Source organism: Bos javanicus, chromosome 9, assembly GCF_032452875.1.
Source record: "Bos javanicus breed banteng chromosome 9, ARS-OSU_banteng_1.0, whole genome shotgun sequence".
Taxonomy (NCBI): Eukaryota; Metazoa; Chordata; class Mammalia; order Artiodactyla; family Bovidae; genus Bos; species Bos javanicus.
In genome coordinates, this window is record NC_083876.1 from 82,123,532 (window position 1) to 82,136,069 (window position 12,538).

Here is a 12,538-nt window from a genome sequence, read left to right on the forward strand (position 1 = left end):
AATCCAAAAGGAAATCAGTCCTGATTTGGAAGCACTGATGCTGAAGCTGAAGCTCCAGTACTGGGCCACCTGATGCAAAGAGCTGACTCATTATAAAAGACCCTGATACTTGTAAAGACTGAAGGCAGGAGGAGAAGGGGATGAGAGAGGATGAGACGGTTGGATGGGATCAACTCAATGGACATGAATTTGATCAAGTTCCAGGTGATGGTGAAGGACAGGGAAGCCTGGGGTGCTACAGTCCATGGGGTTGCAAAGAGTCAGACATAACTGATTGACTGAACAACAACAAAGTCAATAAGGCTTCCCCAGTGGCTCGGCAGTAAAGAATCTGCCTGCCAACTCAGGAGACCCAGGTTCGATTCCTGGGTTGGGAAGTTCCCCTGGAGAAGGAAATGGCAACCCCCTCTGGTATTCTTGCCTGGAGAATCCCATTGACAGAGGATCCTGGGGGCTACAGTCCATGGAGTCACAAAAGAGTCAGACATGACTTAGAGACTAAAGAACAACAATGAATTCAGTAAAGGTGTTTAAAATTACTATTTTTCTTGGCCTTCATAATGATTCATAATAATAATTCATAATGATTTTGAGAAACACCCACAGTTTGAAATCTATGGCTCTTCAGCATCAATCTGTGGTCAGTGGGGTGAGCTTGAGAACCACGGATACACTGATGAATTTTACTCTCTGGCTATCATTTTAGGATAAAATCTAAATTACCCAAAGCTCTTCTTGTTACCTTGTCTTTGCAAAATCACTGTTATTATGCCTAAGAGTACAGCTTGCCCTGCATTGTATAGGATGGCTTCCTTTTCGAAGATGTGTTCTGGGAGGGTTTTTTGCCCCTTTCTGAAGTTTGCATAGCAATATTAATCAGCAACCTACTCATCAGTCACCTCTTAGGGCAGGTTATTCTCTGCATTTGACCCCACAACTTTTGATAAAATGGCTAAAAATATATATAAATTGAATCTTTAAAAGACATACTATTAAATTCAAATAGTAATGAATTATTTGATTTAACTGCTTTCCAAAATTTCTTTTTCTTTCAGTGAGCTTTATTCATTTATGGTATATTCATCTTTTATCCAGTGTTCTGTCAACTCATCTGATGTCTGCCTTATAAAATGAACTCAAATGTGAATTTTTCAATACAGTCATAGTAAGCACCACTTAAATGTTAAATGGATTAGACCTTTCTGTATAAATCCTGATGTTGGCATTTCTTATAGTGCATCTCCACTTATAGTTAGGAAAATACCCTAGTCATATTACTGACTTGATTTCTTTCCCATTCAAGTTTGTTTTTCAGCTGAATCTGAATGCTTCTGTTGGTAAAAGCTTTCCAAAGCTTATAAGCCTTATTTTAAACCCTCAAAGCTCAAAAAATATTTTTTTCAAATGTATCTTGAAAAACACTGTATTACCTATCTATTGTCTTTAGGTGCAGAATGACTAATAGTGTATGAATTAACTATCCTAATTTATGAAGATATTTTATGAAATTGATAGTAAAGCATTTATCTACAGAAATGAAATAAAATTTTTCTTTTGCTAGGAAATGACTTTTTAAAACTCTTATTTCCTCTCCACCATTCTATAATCCAGATTTGTACATTTAAAATTCTTTCATGAGTCCCCAAAAGAGTTCATCTAAAACAGACAGTATGACATAAACTATATTTAATGCTTGTTACCATTATTTCTCCATTCATTTGAAAATCCCACTTTTTCATGAAAACAGCATGACTCTTATTTTGTGTGTGCAATCTTCCCAAATTTTTTTGCCTTTGCTCAACAAAACAAGTCATTCTGTGGTTTTGACCACTAGCCTCTGCTTTACCATTTGGTATTTGATTCTGTGTTACCTTGCATTGTTTTCTCTGTTGGTGTTTTTGCCTCTTCAACTATCTTTTTCACTCCTTGGGACAAGGATGACTCATACTTTTCCTAATATGCATGGTTAATTCTGGTACACAAAAACTGAATGTGCTCATACCTGATATTATAAATACTATTTATGGAGTATTAAAGCTGGAAAGAGTCTAAGAAAATACCTAAGTCATCCTCATTTTTTAAAAAAGACTAAGTCTTAGAGAAAGTAAGTGATTTGTTTAAAGTCAGTGGCATGGATTTAGTGATTTATCTACATTTGGGAAATATATATACAGTTTAGCTCATTAACAGTGTTTTATGTATGCTTGCTGGGAATATTGTATTTGTTGAGTATGCCAGGCATTTTACTTGTTACTAGAGATATAGAAAAAAAATAACAAAAGAGAGAAAAAAGGCTTTTATGTAGATAAATTCAACAGGGCTATATATAATGTTTTTTTAAGCTTATGGACTAAGATAATACTCACATATTTTTCTTGTTACCTGTGTACTGTATGTTTGAATTCTGGATTAACATTTTTTTAAATAGTTACATTTTATATGCAAGATACTCAAATTTTAAGTTTTTTGTTTATTGCAATGAGTTAATGATCATTTAATTTCACAGTGAAAAATTACCATAATTTGATTTTTTAAAAGGTCTATGTTCTCTGTTGTAAGTAACTAAATTTAATTCCAATTAGAAACATTTTTACGTTAGGACATACAGTAGATAGTTCTTTAAATTAGAGAGGGGGATGATGTATTTCATGTATGATTTATAAGAGTTCATGCAATAACTGACAGTGAGAGAAGCTGGATAGTTAACCATGAATGAGAAAGCAAAACATTTGGAAACGCTACTGGAGGCAAGCATGAGTCACCAAGAGATGAGTAAATTGCTCCATTGCTGCAGAGTGCAGCTGAGGTTGGTTGGCAAGGATTTGCAGTCTGTGATTCCATCATTGCTTAGTGAGTTTGGAATGAAAAGATGGTAGGTAGAATTGAAGGCCAAGGCAGGGTGTGATTCAAAGGTGTTAATGATACTAGAATTGATTTGGGCTACAAGACTATGGTTTTTCCAGTGGTCATGTATGTGTGTGAGAGTTGGGCTGTGAAGAAAGCTGAGTGCCAAAGAATTGATGCTTTTGAACTGTGGGGTTGGAGAAGACTCTTGAGAGTCCCTTGGACTGCAAGGAGATCCAACCAGTTCATTCTAAAGGAGATCAGCCTTGGGTGTTCTTTGGAAGGAATGATGCTAAAGCTGAAACTCCAGTACTTTGGCCACCGCATGCGAAGAGTTGACTCACTGGAAAAGACTGATGCTGGGAGGGATTGGGGGCAGGAGGAGAAGGGGACGACAGAGGATGAGATGGCTGGATGGCATCACTGACTCGATGGATGTGAGTTTGAGTGAACTCCGGGAGTTGGTGATGGACAGGGAGGCCTGGTGTGCTGCAATTCATGGGGTCACAAAAGTCGGACACGACTGAGCGACTGAACTGAACTGAACCTCATGTTGAAGAAACCAAAAGGGTTTGGAGGCTCTAGATCAAGATAATGGGGGCAAGAAGTAGGCGCAAGAGCCTGAAGGTTTGAGTTACTGAAAGGTTTTTTTGAATTTTTTTGAATTAAAAATTCAAATTTGAAAGATGTTTTAAGTTAGAATGAAGCCCAAGGTGAGGCCAGCCCCCAGTGTATGATAGAGGTGCAATATAGGAGGTTTTAGAGATGAGATGGCATTTAGAAGGTCATAAGTATGTCTCTAGAAAGAAGTGACTGATGATAGCTGCAATTGGCCAAGAGCAGTCAAAGGGGAGCAGATAGGCATATTGGTCATAGATACTAAGGCTGAGGCTAAGGGGGAAATGGCACAGACCTCCTTTATTCTTGTTCTTTGATTCTATAGTCCGTGATGGAAAGGATTGTAGGGGAGATGGGATTGTCATGGGAGCATCAGTATTCACTGAAAGAGGAAGGTTGAATTGCAGTTATGAACAAGATGTAGGGGAATGTGTTCATAAGTAAAACACAGCATCCACACTAACAGCTAAAAGGGAAAAAATAAAAGATTAATAGAGGCTGTGTGCGTCTGTGGATGGTGGCCTGATCCACATTGCGAAAGTGGGGAAACTGAACAGAGTGCTTACTCATTGGTAAATACGGACATCAGGAACTGAAGCGGTAGCCCAGATAGGAAGATGTTTTGAGAATCATGTTAGCTCAGGGAAAAGGGATGAGATATTTGTAAAATTTTATTTCTAGCAAAGTCAGCAACATCAGCTACTTCCAGCATTCAAATTGTTGGGAGTGGAATCAAGGCAAAATTCTCACTTACATGCTGGGTTTACACAGGACTAGTCTGTTCTGATAGCCATGTTGAGTTCCTGGTGAGAAGAGAGGAAGATAGGTAACAGTCTATTAAAAGTTAGCAACACTTAGAACAGACTTTTATTGCATTTTTTTAGAAAGTGTATGTTACTTTTAAAGAAATAGATTCAAGAATATTCTTCTCACTATTGGTTAACACATGGGGAAAAATAAAATTTCATATTTTTAGTGTTTTTAGAGGTATAGAAAAATCAGTTTCCTTCTGAAAAAAACAGAAAAAGTTTTATTTTTAAAGCTAAAAGTGAAATCACTCCTTTTTTTACAAACAATATGTCACTAGCAAGAAACAAAAAGAACAAAGGAAAAAAACTAGGCATAGTTGTTTTGTCGACCCCTCCCTACTCCTGCCAACATCAATGTATTCATAGGACTATAAACATCAAATATAGAACATGCAGATTCATTCTTGGGAAAGCTCTCCACTGAGTTAGTGTAGTTTGTTTCTGGCAGTCTTACTTCTTCGGATGAGACTTGGGACGTTGCCAATATGCTAAAAACGCAGCATCATTGCTATTTCTCTGACCTCAGCATCCTAAGTGGTTTTTTAGTTCTTGCCCAGTCTACATTGTTATCCCAGTAAGTTGAGTGCATTTAGATTGCGTTGTTCACTTTTAAGGTGACATTTGAACAAAATCTATTGTTTGGATGACTCATTTACCCTACTTATTCTTGACCCCTTGATGATTTTTTTAATGCTAATATTTTGGTTTCATGTTTTTCCATTAGAACTGAGAATGCTCTGAAGCTTGTCTTACTAATTTCATCCTACCTATAGAATTCAGTGTCTGAATTCTTGTTGAATATCATTGTTGAAATCACTGAAACTTAAAGCAAAACTGAGAGGTTGTTTTTCATTTTTTTAAAAACTATTAGAATGTCTTTAAGATTAGCCCTATGATAATGCAATGTACTTTTTACACTTTGCATCTGTCATTTGAGACTATTGACTATATATTTAAGAAGTAAATGTTGCTAATGAGAATCTTGTTCAACAGTGGTTTTTGTACTTGTGCGTGGCCTAAATAGTATTATTTAATTATTCTAGTCATGTGCCAAAGATCATATTATTTCTTACGTAACCTTGATTTTCCTCCTTGTTCTAGCCTGTTTTCCTCTGCCTATAACTTATGCATATATGTAGTTAAGTTAAAAATATGATGTTGGGAGTATTTGGTAAAGAATTAGATAATACTGCTATCCCAAGTTATGAATTGACCAAAGAAATTTTTAGAAGATTTAAAATGAATATAGTTTTGTTTTTTGAAATAGAATTCAAGAGTTAAAAATGATCTCATGCCAGCTTACACAGGAGTTTTGGGGGTTTTGGTAGAGAGTTACTGCAGGCTGCCTTTTATAATTCAGCAACACATTTTAAATAATTGATTTGTACTAGTTGGTAGGGACCAAGTCAAGAACTAATTACTTGTTATTATCCAAATAAGTTTTCATTATTATCTCACTGCTACTTAGTAGCAGCATAGTAGTGAAAGAAAACATAAGTACCCACTTGTCTATGTAGGTTCAATTTTAAAATGTTTTTCACAGTGACTCACCTTCGTTAGATTTCCAAAAATGACAGTTTGAATGAAAGTCCTTGTTTGAATAAGTGAGTTCTCACATAATTGTTACAAATCAATCCAGAAGGATTCGGGGGAGATGGTGGTAGCAGTGGCTTCAGAGTTTTTCAGCCTATTTGCCTCTGCCATTTTCTTCCCATTAGTAAAGCAGTGACTTAAAAAGAGACACGGCAGGTAGACAGCAGTACCAAACCTCTGGATAATATTTACGACAAAACTAGGTAGTGAGATATCCCCAAAATAAACCTGGGTGGTAACAAGCCATATCAGTCACAAAACTTGCAAGATATTGTTGGGGAGGAAAAAAAATTTACCTCTTCCTTTTCTAGATTTTTCTGGCTGATCTAATAATTAAATTGACACGAGATAGATTAACAGAAGAAAATCTAACGTTAATTTTGTGCATATGAGAGACTCAAAGAAGTGACCAAAGCAGGCAGCTTCTGTACCTTTAAGACAAGCAAACACCAGCAAAATAACTTTGTGAAGAACTGATAATGCGAGGAAATTTAGGCTTGGGTACCATTTAGTGAAGCATCTAAGCAGATGGTTTACACAGCTTTCTTGGCCTTGAAGTCCCTCTTTCCATTGATAAGGATGTCTCTGTCCCTCCTGGTATAGGGAGACTACCTTTTACATGGGAGATGACTTCCCGCTTTCAGGGGGCAAAGAGGAGGATCAGAGTGTTCTTCTAGCACTAGCTGTTTTCAAGTCACTTTAACAACTGATTGGTATGCCCCTTTGTCATATTTGGGGTAATAGAACTCAGGAAAAAACTAGAAATAAAAGAAAAATAATTTTGAAAGTTAAAACTAATTAATTTCAGTCTTAAAAAACAGAGCACATAAATACCGTAAAAAAAAATAGAAGGTGAATAAGAGGCGAACTTTAAAGCTCAAAGAAAAGTTAATAGAGACACAGAGGTAGAGAACAAATTTTAAGGATACCAAGGGGAAAGCAGTGGTGGAGGGGGTTGAATTGGGAGATTGGGATTGACACATATTGTTGATACTGTGTATAAAACATAACTAATGAGAATATACTGTATAGCAAAAAAAAAACTTCAAAGAGAAGTAAAGAAAGCAACATAAAGGATCAAGAGAAAATGACAAATATTGAAGACAGTCATAAAAAAAAAGAAAAAATGGAAAATATGGACAATATGAGTCCATGAAGAAAAAACCCAAAGTAGAACAAGCACTATTAATAAAAATGCCAGAAAATAAGGAAAACTAATCAATTCTACTTCCAAAATTATTTTATAGAGAAAAATCTTTCCATTCTCCAAAAAAAAAAAAAAAGAAAAAGTGAATCTCTATACTGAAAAAGTATATTATGCCTGAGCTCTCCAACACTATGGAATATCCTGGTATATACCTGGAATATACTTGTCTTTGAAGTAAAACAAAGTCTTTTTGGTCATTTAAACAAACAAACAAAAAAACTGAATTAGAAAAGAAAGAAAATTAAATAACCATCAGACTTTTCGATACCAATACTTTATACAAATGAAAATGGAGGAACATGCTTAGGAAACTCAAGGGAAAAATATATGAGCCAAGGATTTTATATCTAGAAAAACCAACTTTCTAGTAACTAGCAAAGAACACAGGAAGTCTGTCATCAACATGTAATAACTCAGGTAATATTGGCCCTATGAACACTTCTTGGGGAATTTTTGAGAGGCTAGACTTGAGATAACTTAAGTAACTAGAGAAATAACAACCTAGGGACTGATGGATTAACAACATTAAATACATTTTTACAGACAGCAAAGAGTCTGCCTGCAAAGCATGGGACCTGAGTTTGTTCCCTGGGTCAGGACGATCCCCTGGAGAAGGGAATGGCTACCCACTCCAGTATTCTTGCCTGGAGAATTCCACGGACTGAGGAGCCTGACGGGCTACAGTCTATAGGGTCATAAAGAATTGGACACGATTGAGCGATTAACATATACACAGCTTAGTAGAACTTAAACAGGACAACCAGGAAGAGGCCCCCTACAGGCCAAAGGTGGGACAGTTTGAGCTTCAGTAATGAAAATATAGTTAACCCTGGAACAGCTCAGGGATTCGGAGTACCAACCCTCCGAACAGTGGAAAATCCATTACAGTGGGTCCTCCTTATTCATAGTTTGTGTAGTGCTATCGTGCATATTCAGTGAAAAAAATAGTATACGAGTGGACCCACGTATTTCAAACCCATGTTGTGCAAGGGTCAACTGTAATTGACCCTTTCATCAATAGATGAAAACTCATAAATATATTAATCTATGAATTCATAATGATATTTTGAAACAATTTAAAAATTGGTCATCTTTGGAAGATGATACAAAACCAGTCCATTACAGAGCAAAGTGGTCAATAAAAGAGAAAAATCAAACATGTAATCTTGCCTTTCTTGAACTGTACTACTGAGCAACTAAACAGATGGGGAGGATGTCTTTAATTTTTTAAACTATAAATGAATGATAGAATATCACCGTTTAAAAGTCCTCATTGGATGGATATAGGAATTTAGCATGAAAGGTGCTAGGAAGTACATGATAGAAATGACCAGACATCACATGTCTCCTATAATCCTATGAAACACCACCAGTAATCTTGCCAGAAGTGCAAACCTGAGTCTCATGTATTCTCTGGATCCCGCTGCCAATTTGAAGAAGCATGCTAAACTGCAACAAAAATGTGCAGCCAGCAAAATCTAGACAATAGAAAACGCTACTGGTCGAATTGCCTGGCTTTCCAACAGATAAGTTGTAAGAAAATAGACAGTATGAAGAAGAAATCTGATAGATTAAAAGTGACTTTAAATATATCATATTTTTTTAAATGAGCTGAACTAAACTATAGGATCTAAGGACAGACACTGGAGTGATAAAACTACTTTTAAAACACAAGGAAATTACTGTTACAAAAATGAGGATGATGGTTTTATGGAGGAGGGGAGGGGTTATAACTGGAACAAGTCTTCTGGAATGTCCAACAAAGTTCAATTTCCTGACTTGATGGTATTTACCATATAATTTATTTTATTAAACCATATGTCTGCTGTATACAGTTTTATATATGTCTTTTATTTTGCCATAAAAAGGATTAAAAATAAATTGACCCAGTACCAGACATTTTAAGACTGATTATCTCTGGGTGATAGAGGAACTGGTAATTTTAATGTTTCTTTTTTCTCTTTCAGGTGTATTTTTTTCTAATTGTACTTCCACTGAACATTTCTTAGATATGCAATTTAAAATTAGAAAGTGACATTTTAATATAAATTTTGTAAAAATCAGCCACAGGGTATCTTGGTAGGACTTTATTTAAATTAAAGGGCAAATTCAGAATATTATAATAGTTTAATCAATGGCTGTGACTTCTTTTTCTTACAAAACTTAAAACTGTTTAGTTTTTCTTAGAGATGACACAGTGCCAGTCTGGTGAACAGATGTAGGTTTGCAAGTTTTCCTGACCTTCTTGATCTGAATCCCTCTAAGCCTTAGTGTCACTTTCCTTTTGGGTCAAAAAAGTGGTGATGGTCTCATCACACTTGATAGTAAAAAGAAATTCAAGGAAAGCTGTTTGTAAGGTGAGACTTCTGTGCTAATACATCACCCTCATTACATCTACTGAGATCTACAAAATCTTTTGTTCTTTTTATTTCTTTGCTTAGAGCAATAAATGAAAACCAAGTCTTTCAGGAAATGCATGGATAAGTTAAAATGCTGGATAATTTGTGTAGTAATGAATGATCCTTTCAATTTCATCTTCACATCATATTATCAATAGCTGTTTTCTTAAAAAAGAACAACTCTCCATACTAGCATGGAGACGGAGTTGAGTTTGATGATATTGATTGTGTTAGGTGGGTGGTCCTCTGTTTGACCTTTTTACCAACTGTTGCTCAAGCACCTTCAAACAGAGAAATTTTAGGTACTATCATTAGATAGCAAATTAGACCACATATATACAAATATATTTTAACCTTTTTTGGTGAGAAAATAGGCATAATTCATTTTCTTGGTTCTGTCTCAACTAAGGAATTACATTTCTGTGGGATGAATTGCTTTTCACTTTTTCTTTTAATATTGTATAAAGTTTATGGTGATAGCAAATTTAGTGCCCTTAGATTATGAGGGCACTTTCTCCTCATTAGCATTCTTTATATAAGAATGCACTCATTTTTTCTAAAAATAAAATTTGAGCATTATCAGAAACCCCTTCTATAACTTTTTGGGAGGCAGGTAGTTGTTTTTTGTATGTTTTTTGTGGGAGAGAGAAGGGTTTTCATTGGTTGTCTGGTTTTGCTTTCTTCTTCCATATCGTGAATGTCTTTACCTAAAGAATGTGTGATGTGGAATGGGACTTGTACTTTTAAATGATATGTCATTTTTTCCCCATCAAGAGTTCACAATGAAACCCAAATAGAGATAAGCTAGAAGAACATTATGCTTAGTGAAAGAAGCCAGTCACAGAAAACCATATATTATATGATTCCATTTATAAGAAATGTCCAGAATAGACACATCCATAGAAACAGAAAGTAGATTAGCGGTTGCCAGGGGCTGAGGGGAGGAGATGGGGGTGGTAGTGGGGGTGGGAATGATTGCTAATGGGTACAGGCTTTCTTTCTTTTTGAGGTGATGATGCTATTCTAGAATTAGATAGTGATGATGGTTGCACACCACCATGAATATACCTAAGGGCCCTGTATTGTAGGCTGTCCTGGAGGAGGCACACTGGGAAAGTGGCCTGGTGCCCTGCCCACCTGGCCTTTCTCCCACCCGCCCACTCAGGGTTGCCTGAGTTAGAGACCTGGATATGGCTTGAAAATCACTGATCCGAACAATATAAACTCTTTTATTGCCAGATGAAAATAGACCAAGTAAAAGCTGGAGGCCATTACTTCCCTATCTCCTTGTATATTAACAATGTGTTAAGAGCAGACACAGAAATAAATTGGGTCATAAATGCTTATTCTTGCATGGGGCCTTCTTTTTGTATTTCTATCATGGAAAGCTCCTTTTTTTTTTATTTTTACCAAAATATTCAGGATAAACATATCTATAAACTTAATGATCTGCGGCTGTGATACCCATTGCTGAAAGTCCAAATGTCCTTTATAGCAGAGATATATCCTTTTGGCTTTATTCTCAGGACTGTCTCTAAATATTGCCTTCTTTATTCCCAGCTGTGATCTGTGCCTCTCCCCTGTTCTGCCTGGTTAGAGATAAATACCCCTAAACCAGCATCTCATAGCAACCCTTTTTCCCTGTATAGAGTGCCTTGGATTCTTTCCCCCCTCCCCCAATTAGTAGCTTATTGTTCTTGCCTGGAGAATCCCAGGGACAGGGGAGCCTGGTGGGCTGCCGTCTATGGGGTCGCACAGAGTCTGACACGACTGAAGCGACTTAGCAGCAGCAGCAGCAGCACCAGTAGCTTATTTTCTACATATCATATTTTGGGAGGGTCTGTATCTATATAATGCAGGTATTATATAGTTTCTTCTTTGTTACTCAGAAAAAGATTTGACATTGTGGGTCTGATAGCAAGGTCCAGTGATAACATGGGCTTTGCTTGCTATACATATTCTTTTAAATAAAGAGAAAACGGATGTATACACAGCTTGGGCTGATTTATGTTATCTCTCTGCTCTTCAAGGTTAGAGAATCAAGTAGTAGTAGTAGTAGTTGTTTAGTCGCTAAGTCGTGTCCACTCCTGCGACCCCATGGACTGTAGCCCACCAGGCTCCTCTGTCCATGGGATTCTCCAGGCAAGAAAACAGGAGTGGGTTGCCATTACCTTCTCCATAGAGAATCAAAAATTCCCTTAATTGTTTACTAGAAGAAAACATATTTAGGTGTCATGAGAGCAAATAGAAAGTAACAAAACCATGTAAGGATTGACTCAATTCAGTTGTTTCAAAAAATAATACTTTGTTAAGCTTCTGTTTGCAAAACAAGTTTGTGTGAATCCAGGGCATGCTTGTCAGGAGGGAAAAGACAGACTGAGGAGGGTGCAAAGGCTGGGGGGAGTGGGTGGCAGGTAGGTCAGTCACCCTAAACGATTATATTAACTAATCATATTGAAATGCTTTTTTAAAAAGTCACATTTTATATCACCATTAGTAATTTAGTCCATGTCAAATGCATGCTCTGTGTGTGTGTGTGTGTGTGTGTGTGTGTGTGTGTATGTGCGCTCCAGTCACTTAGTCATATCTGACACTTTGAGACCCCATGGACTGTAGCCTGCCAGGCTCCTGTATCCATGAAATTTTCCAGGCAAGAATACTGGAGTGGGCTGTGTTTCCTACTCCAGGGGATCTTCATGACCCAGGGATTGAACCCACATCTGCATTGCAGGCAGATTCTTTACCACTGTGCCACCTGGAAAGTCCCATGTCAAATAAGTATACGTTTATATGGATGGGAAAGAACAAAGAATCTGAGAGTATTCCTTGCAGTACAGAGAACCAACGTGGCCCTGGGCTTTCTGTCTTGTGTACTGTTTTCTCCTTTGCTAGACTACAATTTGTGCTGGCTTCTGTGAAGTCGGTACAGGATATATGTATATATATACATATATATATAGGTGAATTATGAGGATGTGTGTGCCTCATTACTTAGCTAAAATCATATAATATCCAGAATACATCATCACCAAGTGTTTAATAGCAGCAAATTGCAGCTTTTTTAGTGA

The 12,538-nt window shown here is 36.7% G+C and overlaps 1 protein-coding gene across 13 annotated transcripts in view; it reads left to right on the forward strand.

Annotated features, from left to right (window-relative positions):
• The window catches only part of UTRN (utrophin), a 555,367-nt gene that overhangs the window by 506,518 nt on the left and 36,311 nt on the right, over positions 1-12,538 (forward strand). The gene's annotated exons all lie outside the window — the stretch shown is intronic.